Source organism: Octopus bimaculoides, chromosome 10, assembly GCF_046866305.1.
Source record: "Octopus bimaculoides isolate indiv1 chromosome 10, ASM4686630v1, whole genome shotgun sequence".
NCBI classification, from domain to species: Eukaryota; Metazoa; Mollusca; class Cephalopoda; order Octopoda; family Octopodidae; genus Octopus; species Octopus bimaculoides.
Window position 1 is genome coordinate 58941880 of NC_142937.1, and position 22500 is coordinate 58964379.

Below are 22500 nucleotides of genomic sequence, written 5' to 3' on the forward strand. Positions count from 1 at the left end.
TATATATATATATATATATAATATATATATATATATCATATATATATATATATATATATATATATATATATATATATATATATATATATATTATATATATATATATATATATATGCATATATATATATATATATATATATATTATATATATATATATATATATATATATATATATATATATATATATATTATGCATATATATATATATATATATATATATATATATATATATATATATATATATATATATATATATATATATATATATATATATATATATATATATATATATATATATATATATATATATATATATATATATATATATATATATATATATATATATATATATGCATATATATATATATATATATATATATATATATATATATATATATGCATATATATATATATATATATATATATGCATATATATATATATATATGCATATATATATATATATATATATATATATGCATATATATATATATATATATATATATATATATATATGCACAGATGCAGGCATGGCAGTGTAGTGAGAAGTTTGCTTCCTGACCACATGGTCCCAGGTTCAATCTCACTGCATGAAACCTTGGGCAAGTGTCTTCTATCATAGACTCAGTGCAATCGAAGCCTTCTAAAAATGTTTGGAAGACAGAAACTGAAAGACGGGCCAGTGCACGCATGCACACGCACACACACACACACACACACACACATACACACATGCGAAGGGATTCTTTTAGTCTCCCTATACCAGTCCACTTCAATCAGACTGAGACTATAGGAAAAGACACTTGAACAAAGGGGCCATGCAATGTGACTGAACCTAGAACCATGTGGCTGGGAAGCAAATTTTTTTACCACACTGCCATGCCAGTGCCTATACTCATATTTATATAAAGATCTGATATTTCATGAAAAATTTCACCAGTGAAAACTTGGTAATTTAAATCATTGGAACCATAAATTGCATAAACACTTTCAGCCCATTAACAGAAATATCTCCACTGATTTTAACCTTGACCTTCCCTCTTCATTCTTTCTGTTTTGCCTGCTCCTTCTTACACTCACCATTCTAATCCATACCATGTTATTGCTTTCACCACCACCACTACCACCTCTACCACCATCACCTTCATCACCATCACTTGCAACATAGTTATCATCATCATCATCATCTTCATCATCATTGCCATTGCCTTTGTCATAGTCATCATCATCATTATTGTCATCATCATTATCATCATCATTGACATCATTGTTGTCATGATTTTCATCGTCAGCTTTGTTGTTGCGATTGTTGTTGTTGTTGTTGCTATCATCACCATGATATTTTTCATCATTACCATTACGATGTGACTAATTTTTTTCCTGCTTGTTTAAATTTATATCAACTCTACTTCAATTAGACAAATGTTGAACATTAATCAAAGACACTGTTAACTACTAGTAAACCATGTTAACTCATGTTCAAAACTACTATGCAATATTTATTAAATGAGCTTTTAAGGAAACTTCTATGAGGTCGCTGAAGTTGTTAGAAATAGCAGCCATATGTTTCTGAAATCTCATTCTATGAAGTATACTGGCAGTTTGAAAGAGAAAGTAATGAACTTAGGCTTTTATTTGCTTACAATTTGACCAGCTCTTGAAAACAATATACACCTTAATTTATACTTATTCAGTAAGATATAAATATACACTATTAATATCCAGTTCAAGTCCATATACTCAAACAAAAGAAGAGACTACATATTTAAACAAATGAACCAATATATTCATCTGATTAATATTGAATTCACTCATTTTTACATTCCATTTAATATTCTAAGAATACTTTATTATAATTTAAATGCACAAGGTCAGATGAAACGGTTTCAAATTCTATGGGTATTTTAGGGAATCAAACAGCTGTATCTGAAAACTATAAAATACATCAGAAAGCCTTTCTACAATTTACATAATTACATAAAATTACAACACTTTACCCTTCAAAAATTACAGTACAAAATTAATGAAGGAGCTCTTTGGATAATGCAGTTGTAAAACATAAAATGGTCTAGGTGTATTGCTTTTGATCTTACTTCTGAGCAATCAATGTTTACTGAAGTTAAACATCTCCACTTCCAACATTATCAATAACTAATGTTAAGGAAGTGAGCTGACAAAATCTTTAGTACTCCAGGTTTTGCAGTATTTCATTCATCCTTAATTTCTGAGTTCAAATTCCGCTGAGAAAGATTTTGCCTTGCATCTATTATGGGGGGGGGGGGTCAATAAAAGAAGTACCAGTTGAGCACTAGGATGAATGTAATTGACTCGCTCATTTCCCCTGAAATTGCTGGCCTTGTGCCAAAATTTGGAACTAGCATTAATTAACATTAGTCAGAGCTAGCAATCTAAGATATGCAGTAGCTAGATAATTGTTTAATTACTATCGACTACAGTTAAGCTGATACTCAGTATTAACGAGATCACTAAAGTAAATCTTTTACAAGTCAAATAAAGAAACAATGAATGAAATAAAAAATGAATTAACCAACAATTTAGCATTCAGATTACTCTGTCAAATATTGTGCTTGTCTTTATTCACATTGTTTTGAATTTATCATGCATTATTATCTCATAGTTTTAAGATTTCGGCGATGTGATTGTTTATTTTTATATTAACATTGAAGAGTAGTTGTGACAGTCAGTTTGAACACAAAATAGACAGAATACTGGTTTGGATATGATTCGTTTAAAAGCTGGGTTATTTAGCAAAGATCTTGAGTTCAAAGAAACTTGTAATTTGTCTGCATTGGCAAAAATAACCATTAATTAAATATTGGAAGGAAGCTTAGTTCATCAATGAAGGGACTTGCTTGAAATGTCAGAAACTATCTTCTTTAACATTTATCTTCCTGTTAGACAGTATTGCATTAAAACGTGTTTGTCAGCCAGTCCAGAAACACACAATATCACAAAATCATACTAACCTTGCTTACATTCATTTTGAAGGAAGTGAGAAACTCCCTAATGTAAAGAACCCTTCTTCTATCCATCATTTCAGTTTTGTAGCAGAAACATTACAGAAACATTAAGGCGGCGAGCTGGCTGAAACGTTAGCACACTGGGTAAAATGCTTAGCGGTATTTCATCCGTCGTTACGTTCTGAGTTCAAATTCCGCCAAGGTCCACTTTGCCTTTCATCCTTTCAGGGTCAATAAATTAAGTACCAGTTACGCACTGGGGTCGATGTAATTGACTTAATCCCTCTGTCTGTCCCCTCTATGTCTAGCCCCTTGTGAGCAATAAGGAAATAAGAAACATTACAGGACTGGGCTTTTGATCCATAAAATTTTTAGCAAGATGTTAAGAATTATTGTTGCTGTTGCTGCTTTTAGTTAGTATTTTTATTATTTTTACTTCAAACCAGACTATAGTATCCAATGTTCATTAAATTTTTTAAGACAGTAAAGGCATGATTTTTCAGAGATTTTGCTGCTATTTCTAGCAGTTTTAACAACAGCATGGCAATTTCTTCATTCAACTATATGTAGATTCAATACAATGGTAACAAGAATTAGACAGTGTTGACAGTTCTTAGTGCTTTGCAGCTTCAGACAAACCTTACTAAAGTTGAGTATTGTTAACTACAGGTACAAAACACTTAAGTTGGGAACTATGCTTTGTGAGGTGAGTAGAAAATTCTTTTAAGTTATTAAAATTACATATATAGTTTTGTAAAGATCACAAACTTTTGTTATTGAGAGAAATAAGGGAAACCATTCTGATATTCAAATTAATCTCAAGTCTGATCTTGTGCTGCATCAGCATGCCACTGATGTTGGTGATTCCTTATTCCTGATGGATGACACTTTTGCACCATTCAGGCAACAACCCTCTAACCCATAGATTTGTTTGGCTTGTCGTTGCTGGTGAGGGTCTGCAAAATGAGGTAGGTCTGCAAATCCTATTTCAAGTTCTTTTAGTCGCTTTTTACAACATATAGAGGAAACATTGGGTCGCTTCTTTGACATGGTGGTCTCCAAACAGCATTAGAGCAACATGGAAATGTTTGGTTCAAGAATACAACATGCAACCCAATCTGGGAACTGAGCCCACGATCTAGCAATTGTGAGCACAACACCTCTAACTACCGGGCCATGCACCTAATAAGAATTATTTGTAATTTAGATGCAAAGTCAGCACTTCTGAAGAGAAAACTTTTGACAATTATGTCAACCCCAATACTTGGTTGGTACTTTATTTTATTGTCTCTAGAAAAGAAAAAAGCAAAAGTTAGCCTCAGCAGAATTTGAACTCAGAACATAGATGTATGGAAGGGAATATTCATCTAATTAATTTCAACAGTTGATTAGTATTTATGCTATTGATTCCAGGTAAGAATGTAAAGAAATTGAAAATCAGTCTTGTGCAATATTCAAACTATCAAAGAATAACTAAACTACCATGTTGCACTTTTTTTACCCTGCCAGTGCTATGCCAATTTTATTACATCTGAAAATAGATTTGTTATTCTTAAACATCCTTTCTACTCTAGGCATAAAGCCTGAAAGTTTGTCAAGAAGGGGCTAGTCAATAATATCACTGCTGGTACTAGACTGATACTTATTTTAGTAACCCCTTTAGGAGTAAAAGACAAAGTCCACCATGGTGGAATTTGAACTCTGAACATAAAACCAGATGGAATGCCACGAAGCGTTTTTAATCTGGCATGCTAATGATTCTGCCAGATCACTGCCTTATTCATTATTCTTAATATAATACTACTTAGAGCAAAGTGTTTGATTATTTCCATTTTATACATATTTGAAGTTCAACAATAATGATTCCACTGCTGAATAATTCCACCACTGGTCGGAGAAACCATCATATAGATTTCAAGTCTGCATTTCAGTAAAGAAAATATCTCCTGCTTGTGTTTTCTTCTTTAGAGAGATTTTCAAGGACTTTCATGAAAGAAGGAAGACCACTAGCATTTAAGGCAATTAGAGATTTGTAACAGGATCTAGGTGATAAAGAAGCTATATAAGAAATATTACAAGTGTTCTGACTTGAGATTTCTCTAGAAGAAGGTGTATTGACCTTTAGTAAACAGTAGAGCACTTATACACATGTGCGTGTAAAGTAGAGATTAGCTTTGTGTAGAAACTAATGCACGGTGAATTAGTAACATTGTTTTTGCCTATGTATACACACCTTTAAAGATACTGAGTAGTATGCTTTCACATTTGTATGTTTTCATGCATATATAAACCTACACATACACAAATATACATGCACACACACACACACACACACACACACACACACACATAAATATGTATGTATATATGCATCTATACATATATATATATAAGCATTTACATATGTGTGTGCATGTCTCTCTCCTTCTCCCACTTTTTCTCTCCTTCTTTGTCTCTCTGTGAACTGCTATTAGTTTCATGTATCTGAAAATGCAATGGTCAGACAGGCTTCTATAGTGTGATATATTTTCAGGCAATCATTCTGGCATGCTAAAAAAGCTTGTTTAACCAATGTATTTTCAGGGAAAATGAAACTAGTAGTAGCTCACATTTAAATCCTGTATATATATATATATATATATATATATATTCCTTTATTCATTTATTCTCTTACTTGTTTCAATCATTTGACCGTGGCCATGCTGGAGCACCACCTTTAGTCAAACAAATCAGCCCAGGACTCATTTTTTGTAAAGTGATGGTAGGGGACAAACACAGATACACAAATACACACACACACGCACATATATATATATAAATATATATGACGAGCTTCTTTCAGTTTCCATCTACCAAATCCACTCACAAAGCCTTGGTTGGCCTGAGGCTATAGTAGAAGATACTTGCCCAATGGTACTGAACCCGGTGCCATGTGGTTGGGAAGCAAGCTTCTTAACACCCAGCCACTCCTGCACCTATATGTTTATATATATATATATATATAAGGTGCACTCCAGAAGGTTTGAGAATTTTTCTGGAAAGACATTTATTTATTTCAAAGGAGTACAAAACTCATCTTCTTTGAAGTAATATCCTCTGGCTCCAATGCACTAATTATAGCTCTCTAACCACTTTGTGAAGGCTCCATGGACCCATGGAAGTCCTTCACAGTGGAAGGTATCCAGGATCCTTACCACAATCTCCTTCATCTTCTCCTTCAGCTTGGAGAACATGTGGAGTGGACCAACTCATTGTAGCTGTTATACATTTCTTAGGGAGAGCAGTAAAGGTAAGGGGTAAAGACCCCCTTCAATCATGAATGACCATGGGATTGCACCTAGAAAGTTCCCCTCTGAGGCTCAAGTCTGGGCAAGGTTGTTTATGGAAGACTAACAGTCATCTATACCAACCTCCCTTCTACATGCCACTAATGCCAAGGGAAAGGCAAAGGCTGATACAGCTTGGCACCAGTGATGCAATTCATTTCTACAGCTGAGTGAACTGGAGCAACGTGAAATAAAGTGTCTTGCTCAAGAAGACAACACATATCCTGGTTTGAGAATCAAACTCACTACCTCATGATTATGATCCTGACACTCTAACCACTGAGCCACGCACCTCCATGGGAGAGTAGTAATGTAAGAGTAATTGATAAAACTAGGAAATGACTCTGGGTCACAGATTTATTTCATGAGAAGGTTATAATCTACTATTAATAATAAAGCCAATGAATGGCCAGTGTATGCTCTCTCCACTTACTAGAAATAGCATCCAACTCTCACCCAAATAACACCTTGCATTATTAAAGGATGTATTGAATAATAGTTCTAGATACAAAATTTCTGAATACATAAATGTGGTATGGTTATGGATAAAATTATTTGATCAAATGTCTGCTTGACTGAGTCGGATGGATTAAACAACAGCATCAACAACAACAATAATGGCAGCAGCTTAATATCCAAATGACCTATGAAAAAATAGATATGGATGAAATAAACGGAGAATAAATATCCAGGTTTGTTCATCTCGGAATATGAACATATATATATATATATATAAAATTCTGACTATAATAACTGATTTAGAAAATTAAGTTATTTCATATAGAATTAGAGATTTCATTAATATTTGCTGCTTTATCAATAAAAAAAAATAACAATCCTCTCAGGACCCATAAGGATCTATATTTTAATTCATATAACTGAAACATTGCATAGAAGAGAGAGATAGAAGTTTTTCCAGCTACTTAAATATAGATATGATGCGATGTCTATTGCTGGTAATTCTCTCAGAAAAATCAATGTACATATTCTCAATGGCTTGCTAAACTGATGCACATAGAATTAAGAAGTGCCACAAAATAACTGGAATAGATGTGATCTCATAACCTACAAGTCATAGTCCAAAACTCATTTATTCAGCCATGTAACCTCTTTATCCATTGTTGGTGTTTTAAAACAATTAGAATATCACAAGTCCACTGGCAAAAATAATCATAGAATAATGAAGGGGATAATAACAAATCTTCTTCAAATAAATTTCATCATTGGTTTCAAATCTGATTTCTTATTTAGGTAAGCTTGTACAAGTCTGTCCAACACTATACATGTAGTTCAGTGTGTTTTGTATTGCCTTACCAAGAGAGGAGCAGAGGACCATCTTTCTAGGCCCTTGTGATTTAATTAATTGCAATCACCTTTCTCTGGTTTCTGCTTCATGTACCACTTGTTAGTTATGTAATATCCCATAATCCATTAGGTCATTGAAGTACTTCTGAAGAACTCTCAAGAATTCAATTTCATCTTCATTTGACCAGGGAAAAATCAGTTTGACTGAAGCTATTCCTTTCCAAACTAACCACTTAAGGAAATAGTAATGGGAGGTTGATACATTTATGCATTTCCCAATCACATTAACTCTTTCAAAACTATATCACAGTTAGCTAACTTGTTGCGTTCTTGTTCTCAAACTGACAACTTTCAATTTACAACACTCTCACACATTTTGTTCAACTTTATTGCATAAGCTTTTCTTCAATTGCCTAAATCTGGTCTGGAATTCTACATTATACTCTTATTGCTTTCCTGACACCAGTCATTGGATTATGGCCATATTGGGGCACCAAATTTAAAAACTTTTTTAATTTATCATACTGACCCTAGTACTTATTTCAGTTTGGCATTATTTTATTGGTTTCTGTATATCAGCACTACCCTACTCGTGGCTCCATTCTTTTGATCCATAACCACGTTAAAACAACTTCTGTTACCTCAGTGGCTAATTTAATGACTACTGATTCCTGTGATGCCCAGCGCTATATAAGCTCTGCAGATGGACTGGCCTCCCAGTTAGGCTGATAGAGGGGATTATTTTTAAATGTAATTATGTGTATGACTTGATGTAAAGGGATGCAACTATATATACAGTTTTCACCATCATACTAAAGCATATACACGAACACACACACTCATATACACATGTGTGCGTCTCTGTGTATGTATATAAATATATTGTATTCTTTTCTACTCTAGGCACAAGGCCCAAAATTTGGGGGGAGAAGACCAGTTGATTAGATTAACCCCAGTATGCAACTGGTACTTAATTTATCAACCCCAAAAGGATGGAAGGCAAAGTTGACCTCGACAGAATTTGAACTCAGAATGTAAAAGACAGAGATGAAATACCACTAAGTATTTTGCCTGGCATGCTAACATTTCTGCCAGCTCGCTTTCTTTTTTCTTTTTTTTTATGCCTACAGCACTTAGGTTTTCCAAGTGGTCACCCATCTAAGTACTCACTAGACTGACATTGCTTAACTTCGGTGATCAAATGAGTACTAGTGCTTTCAAAATGATATGGCCATAATATATTGTATTAATATGATAAAGAGAACAGAGATTTTTCACATCCATAGTTTTATTTAGCAGTTATATACAGCATCCTTTTCTGGACCTACACATTTCAACCACATCGACTGCACACTGTTGGATACAACGTGGTGTAATGGTTGGTGCAGGTTCATCTCTGCCGTTTCAAAGGGAAACTGAAGGAATCAGCAAACTGAATGAATAAAATGTTTATTTTAGGAGGTATATAATAATTAAAAAATAGATGCGCCCTTTTAAAGCCTAGCGAGACTCATGGGCCCAGTTTCCCGGTTTCAGTGGCGTACGTGTTCCCCAGCTGGACGGGACGCCAGTCCATCGCAGCATTACTCGTTTTTGCCAGCTGGGTGGACTGGAGCAACGTGAAATGAAGTGTTTTGCTCAAGAACACAACTCATCGCCTGGTCCAGGAATCGACACCACAATCTTACGATCATGATGCTGACACCCTAACCACTAAGCCATGCACCTCCACTTAGGAGGTATGTGTGCTACTATTAATAGTTGCAGGAATCTTGACTTAGGATTCACCTCTACTAAATGTGGTAGGTGAAATGAAACATAGTTCTAAAAACAGGTCATGGCTGGATCGAATGTTTTACTAGAATTTTACCATTCCACTCATTTCAAGGAGAATATTCTTAGTTTAGAGGTATTCAATCAATTTTGTTTTATTTTTTTTGTTCTTATTTTCACAATTGTTATTCTAATAAATTTTTATTATATAAAGGGTAATGTGTTTATTTGAATTGTTTAAATGTAAATTTTCTTTAATGAAAGCATTTTGTACCATGTTCTTGTCATGTGTTTATTAGATTAAATTTAGAAGTGAAATTTGGTACATTTCCCCTATGCACAAGTCACACCTTTTACCCCCTATTCATAAAGTTTAGCCTTACTAATAATACCCCAACCAATTGAATATACTTTGTTACTATCTTTCAATGACCAAACTAATTTACTAAGGCTAGTATAATTTTTTTCTCCCTATACTTGAAAGAACTTTCAGGGTTAGCTAGTCTTTGTTTAAGAAAACATGAGCTAGCACCTATATAGAAATACTCTTTGTCTTTTTATGTAACTTTGCACCTGTTAACCACATTTTTAATCTTACCTTTGAAGTTTAAAGTACATCGTCTATTGCTTGTGCAATCACAAATATCAGCTCTTCTAATTCTATTATTATTTTCTATGTTCGTTTCATTAAGGGTAATCTCTAATTTATTTTACCTATTTTCCAGGTTAGTTCTTCCATTTCCATTGATGACATTCTGGGTACTGCACTTTCTAGTATTCTTCCCTTCTTAATCTCACATTTGAGTTAGTTATAGTTGCTTCCCTTTGAGTAGTGCTTCTGCTATAGCAATTTCTCATGCCCCTAGCTTGGTTAATTATATTAACATCATTACTAATTATTGCTAATCCATTATTTATATCCAGGTTACTGCCATCAGTATTCCCAAGGAAATTACTTAACTTTCTTGCGTTGTGTGCTACTATAACTTTGTGAGGTTTCAGCTATTAGAAAATGCAAATCTAAATTTATGTCTATTAAGCATTTTAAAATATTTGCTATTTTTTGGAAAATATTTTTCCAATGGTGAGTAGAACAATTTGGGCATGCTGGAAAGCATTATAGGCACAGGAATGGCTGTGTGGTAAATAGCTTGCTTACCAACCACATGGTTCCGGGTTCATTCCTACTGTGTGGCACCTTGGGCAAGTGTCTTCTACTATAGACTCGGGCTGACCAAAGCCTTGTGAGTGGATTTGGTAGACGGAAACTGAAAGAAGCTCTGTCGTATATATGTATGTATATATATATATATATATGTATGTATGTATGTATATATATGTATATATATATATATATATATATATATATATATATATTTATATATATATATATGCATGTGTGTGTATATGTTTGTGTGTCTGTGTTTGTCCCCCCAACATTGCTGGTCATGTGTTTACGTGCCCGTAACTTAGCAGTTCGGCAAAAGAGAGCGATAGAATAAGTACTAGGCTTACAAGGAATAAGTCCTGGGGTCGATTTGCTCGACTAATGGTGGTGCTCCACCATGGCCACAGTCAAATGACTGAAACAAGTAAAAGAGTCAAAATAAGTCCTGAGGCAAATTCTTTTGACATAAAAACCCCTTCAAGGCAGTAAGCTCTGCTGAGGGACTGGCCTCCCAGTTAGCTTGATGCTGGGAATTATTTTCAAATATAGCTATGTGCACGACTTGAAGAGAAGGGTTGCAACTATACATGCAATTTCCACCAATATATTATAGCAAATACACAGACATGCACAATCTCATGCATACACACACAGACACAAAAACATATGCATATCAATTTAATTATAGATATCGATAGATAGATATTTATACCCCACATGTACATATGATGAGCTTTTTCACAGTTTTCACTTACCAGTTAGACACCCTTGTAGTTTTTGATTGTGCTCTTTGTACTCCAGGCTTAATTCCTATCAAGGTCAACTTTGACTTTCACCCTTTTAATATAACTAAAGCAAAGCACTGGTTCAGGATGGTGAATTGGTAAAATTTCAAGAATGTCATTCAAGTCTCCTTTCTGTATTTATTCCGGCCTCTTGGGTTCTAAGTTCTGAGTTCTGAGGTGATAGGATTTGAGAGCATGGAGTTCAGCTTGTTGCAAATATCCTCTTTAGGTGTCTACTTTGAGGATAACTTCCACCACCCTCAGAAGCCCAGAAAATATAAAGTGCCATATACACCCATCTATCATCTCTAAGTAGTAAAATAAATAAATAAATAAATAAATAAATAAATCATCTGACTCATTGGTTGACTCAAGGCTGCAGTAAAAAAATCTTGCTTAAGGTGCTACACATTGCAATCAGACTTGGAATCATATGACTGTGATGACTGTTTTTGTTCATATTCCTATAATCTTTATTATTTCAAACATGTGAGTTGACAAAGAAATAAATTAAAGAAAGAAAAAAGTGACATTTGCCAGTAATAATTTGGTGAATCAGGAAAATTGCTATTCAAATCCTGTGCAGATCATTTAAACCACTTATTTCTTCAGCTACATAGCAGATCTCTTTCAACCAAGTTGAGTAGATGCTTTTTTTTTAATGCAGCTATTCATCTTTCTCTCTAAAGTGGCCATCCTTTATCTTTAGTCTTTTACTTGTTTCAGTCATTTGACTGTGGCCATGTTGGGGCAACACTTTGAAGAAGTTTTAGTTAAATTAATCAATTACAGTACTTATTTTTTTTAAAGTCTGGTACTTATTCTATTGGTCACTTTTACTGAACTTCTAAATAATGAGGATGTAAACACACTAACATTGGTTGTCAATCAGTGGTGGGGTACAAACACAGACACAATGACACACACACACACGTACACATACACATACATACAAATGATAGGCTTCTTTCAGTTTCTGTCTACCAAATCCACTCACAAGGCTTTGGTGAGCTTGAGGCTATAGTAGGAGACACTTGCTGAAGGTTCCATGCAGTGGGACTGAACTCAGAGCCATGTGGTTTGAAAGCAAGCTTCTTACCATGTAGCCATGCCTGCACCATATATACAGTTTTTAAAACACTGAATTTTGCATGACAGGCCTTAAAATATAAGACAGTATGCACATAATTTGACGGTCAGTCATAATTTGATTGAGTATCAATGTTTATACTGAAAATGATCAACAATTTTAATAGTGTACATCTACATATTTATCATGCATTCAGTAAGGAATGGAAAAGCTATAATCTAGTTGTACTGAGTGTAATTATCCAATGAAAATAATTCCTTCCATTAGCCTAACTGAGAGACCAGTCACTCAGTAGAGCTTACATAATGCTGGGCATCACAGGAACCAGTATTCATCAAATTAGCTACTGATGCAATGGAAGTTGTTTTAACCTTTTTAACATCCAGATTTATCTATCAAAATTTAATGCTTATTTATTCATAATGTTTTGAATCAATCATACATTATCTTGAAGTTTAGGAATTTTAATGAAGTGATTGTTTATATTTAGAATGTCATTGTGTGATAAGTGTAACATACTACGTTCAGGCAGTTTGAAAGTAAAACGTGCAGAATATGTGGGCCAGATATGGCTAATATGAATGCTAATGGGTTAAAGTGGCTATGGATCAGGAGAATTGCACCATGGGTAGGGCAGTGCTGATGGAGAAAAGCAAAAATTTTATTTAATTCTAGTTGAGTCACTGTGGTAAAGCTGTTTGATTGCAGAATGATTCAAAATACCCTATGACTGTGAGTAACATTTCAAGTGTTGTGTCCATGTGCATCACAAGATGATGTATGCAAAAAAAACAAACAAATAATAATAACACAGAAAGAAAAAAACCAGTAAGTAAATATCAGAGCAGGTCATGAATATATTGCTTATTTCTAGATTTATTTTAACATGTGATATTATAGCAAATATAGTGTAATATCATTGTCTCTTAAGATCAAGTACTTCAATTTCATGTCTTGAATTAGCTGACAGAGAAATCTTTTACATAGAACTTCATTCTATGATGGCAATTTTCAGAGGTATTATACATCTCACAAAGTGAACTGATGCAATTTAGAGCAAATTATTTTTATAGTAACACAATAAAAACCTGCAGTAAACTATAGCACAATACCTGTGAGTTTTTAGGCCCAATATGTTATCCATTTAGCTATTTTGTCTAAACTAGCGTGTGGTATTATTACTTTAAAACTAACCTTGTATATTTCTTTTTGTATCTCAAGACACACAATTACTTTCTTGTCTTATTTGACACAGTGTCAGTTTTTGAAGTCTGTTGTCTGCAACAATATCTCAGACTGTTATTTAAATGCTCTGCAGGATTACCAGAAAATATTCTCCACTATTCTAACAGATCTCAAGGGAACAACTACGCTTCATTCTTCCGGATTTCTTGCAGTTTGTTTCAATCAAATACATAGATTGACAACAACAAAGAATAAGATATATCAGTCTGGTCGGTTGGGATTAGGGGAGTATGTTTGCATGTAAATAGTAACAAAAACAACCACAGTCATTGCTATCTTCCTCACCAAATCTACAACTGCTACCAACTTCCTTATCATTATCATCATTATGATCATCAACAGACCGTCTTTCTCCCCCACCTTCTCCTTGCCCTTTCCCCCCACCACCTACTCCACCCCCACTTTTCTATCATCATCATTATCATTAGTTGCCATCCTTGTATTCATCATCATCATCATCAACAACAACAAAAACAATAGCATTTTAGCTGCATCGGTACCATCTGGTTCACCAATAACTCAGTACATATAAGCAGTAGCAACTGACCATAGATTTAAAACAAGAAAGAAGGTATCTGAGTTCAAATCGTGTATAGATGTCCGTATTAATCTTCCATGCATACTCCAACTGCAGCTGACAAATACGAACACTAACTTTTCCGTTAACAATAGTTACATTTTAAAATGCAATGTTTTTGGTCTGGGAAAACAGAAAATTTTCTAGACAAGCACTGTTAATGGTGTTAAACCAAAACCATGAAACGTATTTCCTGATAAAAGTTTATGAAAATGGTGAGGAAGATGCCATTTATATATACATGTCATATGATTAATTTTATATAAAATATTCTACCAAATAGTCTACTTAATTAACATCACCTAATTGAGTACAAATGATGAAGCTAGCTTAACCCTTTAGCATTCAAACTGGTCATATCCAGCCCAAATATTCTACTTATTTTATGTTCAAACTGGTTAGATCTGGCTTCTCGTACATACCCTACAATGTTATTCTAAAAATAAACAATCGCATCATCATAATCTTGAAGCTTCAACATAATGCATGATTAACTCAAAATAATGTTAATAAATAAGCATTGCATTTGACAGAATAATCCAAATGCTGAAGGATTAAAGCAAATTCATTTAACCCTTTTCTCACTGTTGTTCGGTTGATATACCTAATTTTGTTTCAATTAATTTTATAAATCAAGAAAATTTCAGTGAAACAACATTGTCATTATTAACCCTTTAGCATTCAGATTACTCTGTCAAATGTAATGTTTATTTCTTCACATTGTTTTTAATTAATCATGTATTTATCTTATAGCATTCAGATTTTGATGATTTGATTATTTTTTTAGAGTGGCATTGTAAGGTAGGTGTGAGAGGTTGGATCTGCCCTGCTTAAAAATAAAGCAGGTAGGATATTTGGGTTGAATATGGCCAGTTTAAATGCCAGCAGTTTAATCTGGTGTTTGGAACCTAAATTAAAATGAAATTTCAATGGAAAGTCTTGAACTTAGATCACTTTAAGTTGATAACATGCCTCTAAGGGCAGTCTCAGGCAGTTTGGTATCAAAAGAGTTAAAGATAAAAGATTATGAAGATGAAGATGGAAGTATACCACATTATTTATTTCAAATATTTTACCAAATATTCTCCCAAAAATTCAATAAACTGCTTCCAGAAAGTCATATTCGAATTACACAGATTTTTTTTCTTTTCTACCACAGGTTTTTGACAAATGCTTCATGAAAGTTTTTACTTTAGACCAGTGGTTCTCAACTAAGGTCCATATAAGATTTTTGGGAGTCCATGCCAGAAAGCTGCAAATTGGGGATCCATTTTAGTATTTTAAGGGCTCCTGAAAAAATTATGCTTTAGATATATGTATTGCAGAAACAGTTAGGTTTCTTTCTTTAACATTTTACATAGTTCAACCTACACAAGTTAATGTATGAAAAGCAAAACAGAAACTTTGAAAGTTTCTATAAAACTAGTTTTTAAACACTGAATGGCTTTGGGAGTTCACCAGAATAAAATAATAAAGAAAGAAGTCCATAGATAAAAAAAAATGGTTGAGGACCCCTGGTTTTGACAAACAGCATTTCCTTAAGCTAGAAGTCTTAAAGTGTCTGTATTTGATAACATAGTCCAGTGTACAATGTGTGTGAAAAAAGAAAAAAAAAAAAAACGATGGCCATTGTCCATGGTTAAAATGTGTTTGATTATAGGTGTGCTCTTTCATGGTTGACAAATTAAAAAACAAACCCTTATTGAACATAATACACACAAACCACACACAGATCAGTAAGTGTAAACAAGGTGTCCTTTTATAATACAACAGATTTTCTCAAACATCCAGCAAAGACAGAATGAAAAACACAATATATCCAAGCAAATAAGAATGAGAGAAACAGACTTTACGACTTTACGAGACAATTCCTAAGACACTTTGTAAAATGATTGTCCATTCAAATTTTATAATGATGAGTGATCAAGGAACCAATGAGAGAAAATTTATGACCATTTGCCTTGATGGAAAATTTTCTAATTTCCTAAAAATCTCACCTTAGTCTCTTAAAAACAAAAGAGGCTTCATTGGATAGCATTGATCCACCTAGATAAACTGTCTGAAAAATGAGGAGATGGGATAATCCTTACTACAAAACCTTTATCTTTTATCTTGTTTCAGTCATTAGACTGTGACCATGCTGGGGCACCACCTTGAATTTTTAGTCAAATGAATCAACCCCAGCACTTATTTTTTTAAAGCCTGGTACTTATTCTATCATTCTCTTTTGCCAAACTGCTAAGTTATGGTCATATAAGCACATCAACCCCAGTTGTCAATCAGTGATGTGTGACAAGCATTGATACAAAGACACACACAAACACGCACATATATATAGTCATTGTCTTCATCATTTAACATTCATTATGCATGTTGGCATGGGTTGGACAGTGTGACAAGAACTGGCAAGCTGGGGAGCTGCATCAGAGACCAGTCTGATTTGGCATGGTTTCCATGGCTGGATGCACTTCCTAATGACAGCCACTTTACAGGGTGGGTGCTTTTATGTGGCAGTGCTCATATATACATATACGACAGACTTCTTCCTGTTTCTGTCTACCAAATCAATTTACAAAGTTTTGGTTGGCCCAAGGCTTTAGTAGAAGACAAATTCCCAAAGTGCCACACGGTGGATCAGAACCTGGAACCATACAATTAGGAAGCAAGTTTCTTAACCTAACTGAAAAACAGCTGGAAAGATTTACTGTATTCTTGCTATATAATTGTTTTGATAGGTTTGAGTTTATTAAGATCATTAAAACATGTAACATGCTTTCACATTAGATGTCAATTTTATTTAACAATCACTAATGATTATATAAGTTGCAATAATTTTATATCATTGACTGTAGATAACATTTAGTTTGTTGTTTTATACAACTCATCTTACATTTGTCTTTAAAAAAGATGTTAACCTTTTTATTTCAGGAGCAAATTCAATTTACAGCTTAGTGATTTGAATAAAGAGAAATTATTATTTTGTTCCACTTAGTAATAGAAGTTTTTAGCAGGTTGGGCATTGAAGGGTTCATAAACTCTATATATTTTGTTTGCTGTGTTACCATAAAAATATTGAATAAGCAGAGAATATCCTAACCCTTTAACCACTGCACAGAATCCTTTTCAAAGTTGTTAGGATCAAAAGATAAGGAGAAATCCCTCATATCATATTTCTATATGCTATGAATAAAAGAAAAATAACAGCAACAAGATAAACAATAATAACAATGATTTAATATGCTTTAAATTTTAAATAGAAATCTGGATCTGGTATTTTCAAACTTGCAAAGGCCTATACAAAATCTTGTAGATATTTTTAACTTCATTCAGAGAGCATATGAGCAAAAATTGATTGATTCATGGTTTTATCTAATATCAGAGCTTTTTACGAAAATCCTTTATAAGATGAATGCCTTGTTTATTGTAGCAAGAGAAAAATATCTTGTGAATGCATATGCAATAAAGCAATTTGAATAAATTAATGGATAGCTGAAGTTAATTTTGGATGTTTGATTTCTTCATGCTGGACTGCACACTTTAAAATACCTGCATTCATCATACAACTGTGCTGTATTCATCACGCTACTGTTTGCCTCAACATAGCATTATAAAATATAATTATGAGCAACATTAACTGAAAGAAAATCCTTGCTAGATGCATTAGTGACCATAAGCTTCCTCCTTCCCTTTGAGGAATACTATAACATCAAAAGCACAGTCTAAGACCAACTTTTTGCAATGAGGAATGTAACTTCTACTTTTACAATAGTTATCTAGTGGAACCAAAGAGTTATAATCCAACAAAGAATTTCAATAGTTAGTTTAGACTTGCTTGAGGCAGTTATATCACTTTGAAGAGTTGGGATTTGACAATCAATCACAATGAAGAATTCATATGGAGTCAAGTTGATAAATGCCAATAGTAGTGGAAGTGACCAGGGTTTCTTCCAAGACTCATAATCATGCATATTACACCACTAAAAGATTTTTAGTCACTACTTTTCATATATTACATCCTTATTCCAACAAAATATTTCTACAATGTCTGAGAATCAAAATAAAAACACAATGAAATAACTTCCTAGCAGTATTTAAGAAATATACATATCTATCTATCTGTCTGTCTAGTTATCTGTCTGTCTGTCTGTCTGTATGTATGTATGCATGCATGTCTCTTCTATTTTTTAATTATTATAAATCTTCCACTGAGAAGGGAGCTAGTTTCCAACAGTCTGTCTGTCTGTATGCATGTGTGTGTGTATGCATGTATGCATGCATGAATGTATGCATGTATAAATTTAATTTTTATATCAGCAATCTATATTAGATTTTCAAATTCTTCCTGTGTTAAAATAATTAGATTTCATAATTTAAAAACAATTATTTTCATCTTTTTCAGTTGAACAACACAACTTCTTCAAATAAAACAGTTTTATATCTCCATGATAATACTTTATCAAATTCTATATATGTATATATATGTAGATAGATAGAGATATATGCAAATATCTTCATGCCTGTATATGTAAACATAACATCATCATCGTTTAACGTCTGCTTTCCTTGCTAACATGGGTTGGGCGATTTGACTGAGGACTGGCAAGCCAGAAGGCTGCACCAGGCTCCAATCTGATCTGGCAGAGTTTCTACAGCTGGATGCCCTTCCTAACACCAACCACTCCGAGAGAATGTTGTGGGTGCTTTTACGTGCCACCGGCACAAGGGCCATACATATAAATGTATATATATATATATATATATATATATTTCAAACTGACAACTTAGCTCAATTTCTTGTCACACAATCAACACTGCTAGAGGCACCTAAGCTGTCAAGTGGTAATGTTACATTGGCTGATAGATTAAAACTACAACAAAATAACATGTAAACGATAATTTAGCCATATAAGAATAGATAAACTTTATCTTTTATCTTTTACTTGTTTCAGTCATTAGACTGCAGCTATGCTGGAACACCACCGTGAAGAATGTATAATCAATTCTTACTTATTTTTTTACCCTGGCACTTATTCTATCATCTCTTTTGCCAAAGTATTGATTCCAAGTTCAGCCATACTTTGCTCCAATAATAATAGGTATGAAACTGAAGGTGTATCTTGGATGTATGTTTGTTGATAAACTTTTTGGCTTTGCAAGTGTAATTCACCCTATGTTTCTGTTGTTCTAATAGTGTCTCTGTGTTCGAAAATAAATTATCATCTTATTTATATCTTACAATACACATTTTGGCACTTATAGAAAAAAAACAACAAATGTTAGTTTGTTTATATTTGCATACACATATGTATATATGTAAGCACGAGGTGGTATCAAAAAGTTCCTGGACTAGTTTTATAGTGCACCAACAGATGGCAGCACATTGTTGCATGTAGAGTGAGAGCTAGAAGTGACCTTCATGGGGCAGTGCGTTGAGTGACATTGCTGTGTTTACTTTGCAAGTTGTGAAATTTGTGTTTTTGTGATCATGTGTATGTTGTAGTCTGTAATTTTGTTATGGACAGGAACAAAGAGCCAACGAAAAATGTTGTGTTAAACTTGTGAAGTCTACTACAGATACATTGAGCATTCTTTGGAAAAGCTTATAGTGATGAGGCAATGGGTCGTACACAATGTTTCATGTGGCATGGGTGGTTAAAATGTAGATGAACATCTCTGGAAGATGATTAGAAACCTGGAAGACCTACCATGAGTGTCACTCCAGAAATGTGGTATTGTACATTGAATATTCATTCCCCAGGCCCAGACCATCAATTGAGGGTTCCACTGTGGTGTTTTGAAGCATTTGCAGGAGAACATTTGGCAAAAACGATCAGATCTGTGGAGTGTGAGGAACTGGATTCTTCATCGAGCTCACCTTGCTCATGAGTTTCTTGCCAAAACAACATGGTATTGCTTCTGCACCTGTCCTATTCACCAGATTTAGCACCTGTGGGACTTCTATCTCTACCCAAAGATGAAAATGCAGCTCAAAGGTTGCTATTTTAACACCATTGTTGAGATCTGGAGTGAATCACAGATGAACCCCAACTTGCTATTCATAAATGACTTCCAGGCTGGATTCCAAAAGTGACAGCAATGCTAGGACCAATGTATTGCCGTGCAAGGTAACTATTTTGAAGGAGATAATTTTAAAACTTAGGTAAATAAGTTATTTTATATTAAACTTAACTAGTCCAGCAATATTTTGATAGCATCTCATTTGTCTGCATGTATGTATGTATGTATGTATGTATGTACATACATTCATCAATGTTATAATCCTTCTTAAAGATACATTTAGAAGAGATTATAAAGACTGTTGTTGAGACCAGCTTACATGATACATTTCATATTTCAGATGGCTTGAGGTCCATAAAATATAATACTAAGAATACAATATAATACATGCTGTAGATTTGAAATAATGACCTACAAGCTTGTAGTCTGTGTCTTATTTCATCAATCCTTCCCATTATGAAGAAAACTTTGCACAAAATCAGAATGTACTTAAAAACACTCATAAGTAAACCAGAATTATGTATAATTCATTATTATATCGCCTCTTATTGAAAAACAAATAAGAGAATTTCAGTTACTAAAGAATCCATATGAATAATAAAAGTAAAAAGAGGGCAAGAGAAGCTTGGCATATTGTTAAAGTATAGAGTATATGTTTAGCCATTAGCAGATTTAATCAAGAATTCTGAAAATGAAAACCAGCTATTGCAACCGTTTCAGGATTGAATTAAATCAGCTTAGATCTAATTCTTCCAAAATAAGATTTACTTTTCAAACTAACACTGTTACAATGGAAACATTCTAAATTAACCAAGAAACAAATGCTAGGCATAACTATATATTATATCTAAGCATACTAAAATATTTTCATAAATAAAGCTGATGAACACCAATGCTATTCTCTCAGCTTGCAAAGCCATTGCAAGTTGATGTTCTAGAATATCTCTTATCAGTTTGACTCAAACATATCAGTTGTATGACTATAACCAATCAGAGAATTTTTCTGTTGATGCTCTGGCAGTGATCATCCCATCTTTATCTTTACAATGATGGTCAAATATTTTTTCATCTTAAAATAGAGGATTCATATTTTAAATATGGAATTTTGCCACTCTTTAGCATTCAAATAGCTGTATCAGATGTAATGCTAATTTATTCACATTAATTTTAATTTTGAACCATGCATTGTCTCATAACTTTGATATTTCAGTGATGTGTTTGTTTATTTTTAGAATGATGCCTTAGCTGGCACCGCATAGAAAGCACCCATGCTAGCAGCACATAAAAAGCACCCATGCTGGCACCCCGTAAAATGTACCTGTGATGGTACCACATAAAAAGCAGTCATGCTGGTACCATGTAAAAAGCATCCATGCTAGCACCATGTGAAAAGCATCAATGCTGCTGCCACATAAAAAGCTCCCATGTTAGTACCACATAATATACTCTCATACATTTTTCAACATTTCCTCCTTGTTTTCTAATACGCTTCTTCCAGTGGTCCACAAACTAGTTTTTTTCCATCAGAGAAGGTTTTTGACTGGTCATGCAGTCATTTACGTATTGCTTTTTGCACTTCCTTGTCTGTAGCAAATCAACAACCTTGTAAAGGATGCTTGAATGGTCCAAAGAAGTGATAGTAAGGAGGGGTGAGATCCAGAATTTATGCAAGGTGTTCCAGCAACTCAATTCCCAATTTTTCAATGGTTTCAATGGTGGGGATAGATCTATTTGGGTATGCATTATTGTGCAACAGTAACACTTGATTTGACAACAGACCTCAACATTTGGTGAAAATTACTGGTTTCAGTTTGTTGGCCAGCATTTCACCGCATAGACCCTTTTGCATCCCCAAAAACGTTTAGCATCTCTTTTCCTGTGGAAGATCAAGTCTTGAATTTCTTTTACGCTGGCAATTCTGGATGTATCCGCTTCATACTCTGCTTTTCGGGTTCTGGATCAAAGTAATGGACTCAGGTCTCATCTCTTGTGACTATTCTCCATATATGTATTTGTGTGTCTGTATTTGTCCCCACCACCATTGCTTGATACCGATGTTGGTGTGTTTATGTCCCCTTAACTTAGCGGTCCAGCAAAAAAGTCTGATAGAATAAGTACTAGGCTTACATTGTTCGATTAAAGGTGGTGCTCCAGCATGGCCACAGTCAAATTACTGAAACAAGTAAAATAATAGAAGAATAAAAGAATATATATATATATATACATACATAGAT